Genomic DNA, 6,708 nt, shown 5'->3' with positions numbered 1-6,708 from the left:
TTGAAAAATTCGAACTCCAAAGAGTGGAAAAGGAGCTGCAAAATTTGTTGGTAAAATCCACATTTCGATTGAATAATCGACCTAATATTAGGTTTCTAAAATCCATAAAAGAATATAAATAAAACTGCAACCGCGAATTTTGAATCTTATCGTGGAGACTGAGTTATGGGGCGTCAATTAGGCATAAAAGGAAACCGCGTCAACAGCCCACAGCCAAAACCGTAGAAGCTAGGGAGCTGAAAGTTGGGCTCAAGTATTCTATCATAGTGTAGATGTGCACTAAGATGAGTATTGAAAAATTCGAGTTCAAAGGGGGGGAAATCGGGCTGGAAAATTTTTAGGAAAAATCCACATTTCAATAGGTTAATCGACATAAACCTAGGTTTCTAAAATCAATAAAAGAATATAAATAAAACTGCATACTCGAATTTTGAAACTTGTGTAGGAGGCTGAATTATGGGGGCGACAATTAGGCACAAAATGAAACCGCGGTAACAGCCCACAGCCCAAACCGTAGAAGCTAGGGAGCTGAAAGTTGGGCTCAAGTATTCTATCATAGTGCAGGTGCGCACTGAGATGGGGATTTGAAAAATTCGAGCTCCACAGGGGGGAAATCGAGCTGCAAAATTTGTTGGTAAAATCCACATTTCGATTGAATAATCGACCTAATATTAGGTTTCCAAAATCCATAAAAGAATATAAATAAAACTGCAACCGCGAATTTTGAATCTTATCGTGGAGACTGAATTATGGGGCGTCAATTAGGCATAAAAGGAAACCGCGTCAACAGCCCACAGCCAAAACCGTAGAAGCTAGGGAGCTGAAAGTTGGGCTCAAGTATTCTATCATAGTGCAGGTGCGCACTAAGAAGGGGATTTGAAAAATTCGGGCTCCAAAGAGTGGAAAAGGAGCTGCAAAATTTGTTGGTAAAATCCACATTTCGATTGAATAATCGACCTAATATTAGGTTTCCAAAATCCATAAAAGAGTATAAATAAAACTGCAACCGCGAATTTTGAATCTTATCGTGGAGACTGAATTATGGGGCGTCAATTAGGCATAAAAGGAAACCGCGTCAACAGCCCACAGCCAAAACCGTAGAAGCTAGGGAGCTGAAAGTTGGGCTCAAGTATTCTATCATAGTGCAGGTGCGCACTAAGAAGGGGATTTGAAAAATTCGGGCTCCAAAGAGTGGAAAAGGAGCTGCAAAATTTGTTGGTAAAATCCACATTTCGATTGAATAATCGACCTAATATTAGGTTTCCAAAATCCATAAAAGAATATAAATAAAACTGCAACCGCGAATTTTGAATCTTATCGTGGAGACTGAATTATGGGGCGTCAATTAGGCATAAAAGGAAACCGCGTCAACAGCCCACAGCCCAAACCGTAGAAGCTAGGGAGCTGAAAGTTGGGCTCAAGTATTCTATCATAGTGTATATGTGCACTAAGATGAGTATTGAAAAATTCGAGTTCAAAGGGGGGGAAATCGGGCTGCAAAATTTTTTGGAAAAATCCACATTTCAATAGGTTAATCGACATAAACCTAGGTTTCTAAAATCAATAAAAGAATATAAATAAAACTGCATACTCGAATTTTGAAACTTGTGTTGGAGGCTGAATTATGGGGGCGACAATTAGGCACAAAATGAAACCGCGGTAACAGCCCACAGCCCAAACCGCAGAAGCTAATGAGCTGAAAGTTGGGCTCAAGTATTCTATCATAGTACAGGTGCGCACTAAGATGGGGATTTGAAAAATTCGAGCTCCAAAGAGTGGAAAAGGAGCTGCAAAATTTGTTGGTAAAATCCACATTTCGATTGAATAATCGTGTAAATATGCACTAAGATGAGTATTGAAAAATTCGAGCTCCAAAGAGTGGAAAAGGAGCTGCAAAATTTGTTGGTAAAATCCACATTTCGATTGAATAATCGACCTAATATTAGGTTTCCAAAATCCATAAAAGAATATAAATAAAACTGCAACCGCGAATTTTGAATCTTATCGTGGAGACTGAATTATGGGGCGTCAATTAGGCATAAAAGGCTACCGCGTCAACAGCCCACAGCCAAAACCGTAGAAGCTAGGGAGCTGAAAGTTGGGCTCAAGTATTCTATCATAGTGTAGATGTGCACTAAGATGAGTATTGAAAAATTCGAGTTCAAAAGGGGGGAAATCGGGCTGCAAAATTTGTTGGAAAAATCCACATTTCAATAGGTTAATCGACATAAACCTAGGTTTCTAAAATCAATAAAAGAATATAAATAAAACTGCATACTCGAATTTTGAAACTTGTGTAGGAGGCTGAATTATGGGGGCGACAATTAGGCACAAAATGAAACCGCGGTAACAGCCCACAGCCCAAACCGTAGAAGCTAGGGAGCTGAAAGTTGGGCTCAAGTATTCTATCATAGTGCAGGTGCGCACTAAGATGGGGATTTGAAAAATTCGAGCTCCACAGGGGGGAAATCGAGCTGCAAAATTTGTTGGTAAAATCCACATTTCGATTGAATAATCGACCTAATATTAGGTTTCCAAAATCCATAAAAGAGTATAAATAAAACAGCAACCTCGAATTTTGAAACTTGTCTTGGAGGCTGAATTATGGGGTGGCAATTAGGCACAAAATGAAACCGCGTCAACAGCCCACAGCCCAAACCGTAGAAGGTAGGGAGCTGAAAGTTGGGCTCAAGTATTCTATCATAGTGTAGATGTGCACTAAGATGAGTATTGAAAAATTCGAGTTCAAAGGGGGGGAAATCGGGCTGGAAAATTTTTAGGAAAAATCCACATTTCAATAGGTTAATCGACATAAACCTAGGTTTCTAAAATCAATAAAAGAATATAAATAAAACTGCATACTCGAATTTTGAAACTTGTGTAGGAGGCTGAATTATGGGGGCGACAATTAGGCACAAAATGAAACCGCGGTAACAGCCCACAGCCCAAACCGTAGAAGCTAGGGAGCTGAAAGTTGGGCTCAAGTATTCTATCATAGTGCAGGTGCGCACTGAGATGGGGATTTGAAAAATTCGAGCTCCACAGGGGGGAAATCGAGCTGCAAAATTTGTTGGTAAAATCCACATTTCGATTGAATAATCGACCTAATATTAGGTTTCCAAAATCCATAAAAGAGTATAAATAAAACTGCAACCGCGAATTTTGAATCTTATCGTGGAGACTGAATTATGGGGCGTCAATTAGGCATAAAAGGAAACCGCGTCAACAGCCCACAGCCAAAACCGTAGAAGCTAGGGAGCTGAAAGTTGGGCTCAAGTATTCTATCATAGTGCAGGTGCGCACTAAGAAGGGGATTTGAAAAATTCGGGCTCCAAAGAGTGGAAAAGGAGCTGCAAAATTTGTTGGTAAAATCCACATTTCGATTGAATAATCGACCTAATATTAGGTTTCCAAAATCCATAAAAGAATATAAATAAAACTGCAACCGCGAATTTTGAATCTTATCGTGGAGACTGAATTATGGGGCGTCAATTAGGCATAAAAGGAAACCGCGTCAACAGCCCACAGCCCAAACCGTAGAAGCTAGGGAGCTGAAAGTTGGGCTCAAGTATTCTATCATAGTGTATATGTGCACTGTTGGTGTGGGGCGTTGGGGGTGAAAGTCCAAAAACCGCAAGGGAAGTAAAAATGGCGTCTGCTTTCCTTTTCACTGTGACGTGACTCGCACGTATATATATATTCTTCACTTGTATGACAATTTGAAACTAAACTTAACCTAATTGCAGTGGCGCTTAGCTGCCCATATGAAAGAGGGAGAGGCCGCCGACGCTAGCAGCGCTCTGCCAGCAGATGTTGCTGGCAAGCGTTGCCATGTCAACACTGGCAGAGTGCTGCCACATCAACATTCTCCCCCCCCTGCAGGATGCGGGAAGACTTCAGTGGCACGCGCCAGAAATGACCCAGCCCAGCTGGGTCTGTTGAGCCGCCGGGAAGCCGTCGCTGGCAGGTACTATCCCTGGCATGAGAAGCTCCTGATACAAACTAGCGCCCAGTACGATGAAAATGGAGGCTGGCGTGCACCAGTCGTCGTCGGCCAGCCGCACGTTCCCGTAGCGCTCAGGCGACGGTCTGTCGACGGTCCGAACGGGGAGCCTATAGCGAAGCTCCGGGGCCACCTCGAGCGTTACCTCGCGGCGCCAGCTAGTCGTCCTGGATGCCACGGTCACCAGGCACACCTCGACTCCCTCGGTGATCTGACTGCGGATACCCAGGGCCCTAGCCCAGGACCTGTCAATAGCGCTCGTCGGTGCGCAGACGTTGAGCACGGCCTTCACGGTCCAACGCTTGCTGCCGCCGGACAGGTATATGGACGCTGTGGGCGCGATCGCTGTGCCCCACATGCTCTCCCTGTTGAGAGCCAGTGACTCGGGGCCTGCTGAATTGGAGAGGGGCGAGCGGGAGTTGCTCGGTGTACGGGAGCGGCGTGGCGTGCGGGATTGGCTCCGCGCGCGCCCGTGGCTAAGGGAATGGAAGCGGCGTGGCGAGCGGATGCGGCTCGGTGAGCGGGAGCGGCTTGGCGTGAGGCTGCGGCCAGGTGAGCGGGAGCGGCTCAGCGTGAGGCTGCGGCCAGGCGAACGGATGGGGCGTGGCGAGCTGGCGCGTGGCGAGTTGGCGCGTGGCGAGTTGGCGCGCCGGCGTGGTCGGTTCCGACGGTGCGGACGGGAGCGCCGCCCTGAACGCGTGTGATGCGCCGCAGAGTGCAGCATTGTGTGATGCGGCTGCCCGCACTCTTGGCAGCGGGCCCCACTTCGGCAAGTACCGCCCGAATGTTCATGTGCCAGGCAGTTCAAGCAGTACTGGTTGATGAGCACCGCCCGTGCTCGCTTAATCGCGGGCAGCGCCAGGAACCGCGGGCACTGGCGGAGTGGGTGCACACCGCGGCACAGCCGGCATCGGTAGGAGCTCAACCCTGGTGGCGTCGTTGCGGTGGGAGCCTTCACTGGACGGCGAGACGGCATAGCGACGGGCCTAGAAAAGAGATGGTAGGGGGAGTTAGCGGTTGCGGTAGTTGGAGAGAGGTGAGGCACGTGGTTAGTAGCGCTAATTGGAAAGAGTGGGCAGGAGAACCAGCTTAGCGACTGGCCGTCGGACGACGCCACGAGCAGTGCGGATGTCAACCACTCGCACCTTGGCGTCGTGGCCGGGATAAGCGGTCTGGACCCTTCCGAGGCGCCATTCGTTGGTCGGAACATTTTCCTCCATGATGATGACCATGGCGCCTGGCTGCAGGTCCTCCTGTGGCTGCTGCCATTTATTGCGCTTGTGCAGCTCCTTTAGATATTCCTCCTTCCATCGGAGGCAGAACTGCTGGCTGAGCGCTTTGAGCCGCCGCCACCGGTTCATGATCGAACCTGCCTCCTGCTCTATCTCCGGTTCGGCCAAAGAGAGGAGGGGGCCACCGGTCAGGAAGTGGCCTGGAGTTAGCGCCAGCAAATCCGTGGCGTCCTCGGACATAGGGGAGATCGGGCGCGAGTTGAGGACCGCCTCAATCCTACACAGAAGAGTGGACAGCTCCTCAAAGGTGTACTTATAGGTGGATGCCGCCTTGTAAAAGAGCGCCTTAAAACTCTTAACACCTGCCTCCCAAAGGCCACCCATATGAGGTGCGCCGGGCGGGATGAAAGACCAGGAAAGGATCTGGGTCCCATAGGAGGCAGTGACCTGGGCTCTGGTAGCCTCTAGGAAGTCGCGCTCAAGTGCCCTAGACGCCCCGACGAACGTCTTGCCGTTGTCGGAGTGGATCCGTTTAGGGCATCGGCGTCGCGCTACGAAACGCGCGAAAGCGGCCAGGAACTTCTCCGTAGTGAGATCGGATGTGGCCTCCAAATGGATTGCTTTCGTGCAGAAGCAGACGAATACGCACACGTAGCCCTTGGTAATTAGGCACGCCCGTCCGGTATGATTCTTCACCTCGAACGGCCCCGCAAAGTCGATGCCGGTGTGGGTGAAGGGTGGAGAAAAAGTGCTTCGTGGCGCAGGAAGGCTTCCCATCAGCTGGTTCTGCAGCCGCTTTTTAAAGATGACGCAGACCCTGCAGGAGTTTACGGTGGCCTTGACTAGATTCCGGAGCTTGGGAATCCAGTACTTGGACCGCACGAGGCTTACCGTTAGCTGGTTCCCGCTATGGAGCGATATTCGATGCGTAAAACTCACGAGGAGCCGCGAGAACTTGCAGCTGTACGGCAGGATGATGGGGTGGCGCTCGTCGTACTTTAACGAGGCCGAGGCGGAAAGCCGACCGCAGGAACGGATGATTCCCTGCTGGTCCATGAATGGGTTTAGGTTGATGATCGTGCTGCCGGATGCCACCTTCTGGCCGCCGGACAGGGCACGGTACTCTTGGTAGTACTCGGTCCGCTGGGTGCAGACCACCAGTCTACGATGGGCCGCCATCAGCTCCGGATGGGTGACCTCCTTGGACAGCGGAGCGGGAAGCTTCTGGCAGCGCAGCACAAAACGTTGGACATACGCCATCACCCTGAGCGCTCTCCAAAGTCGGAGAAACGCTCGAGGAAATCGGGAGCTTTGGGCAATGTCGCGAGATGGGTCCGGATAGGACGCTGCTCGAGGGTGGCCTCCTGGGGCACCGGCTCCGGCACGGGCCAACTTCCTCGAGGCGCCTGGAGCCAAGCCGGTCCGTGCCACCACAGGCTGCTATCCGCCAAATCCTGCGGCGCAACGCCTCGG

This window comes from Scaptodrosophila lebanonensis, unplaced genomic scaffold (genome assembly GCF_003285725.1).
Source record: "Scaptodrosophila lebanonensis strain 11010-0011.00,11010-0021.00 unplaced genomic scaffold, SlebRS2 tig00000400-arrow-arrow-pilon, whole genome shotgun sequence".
NCBI classification, from domain to species: domain Eukaryota; kingdom Metazoa; phylum Arthropoda; class Insecta; order Diptera; family Drosophilidae; genus Scaptodrosophila; species Scaptodrosophila lebanonensis.
Note: the sequence above shows the minus strand (reverse complement) of the source record.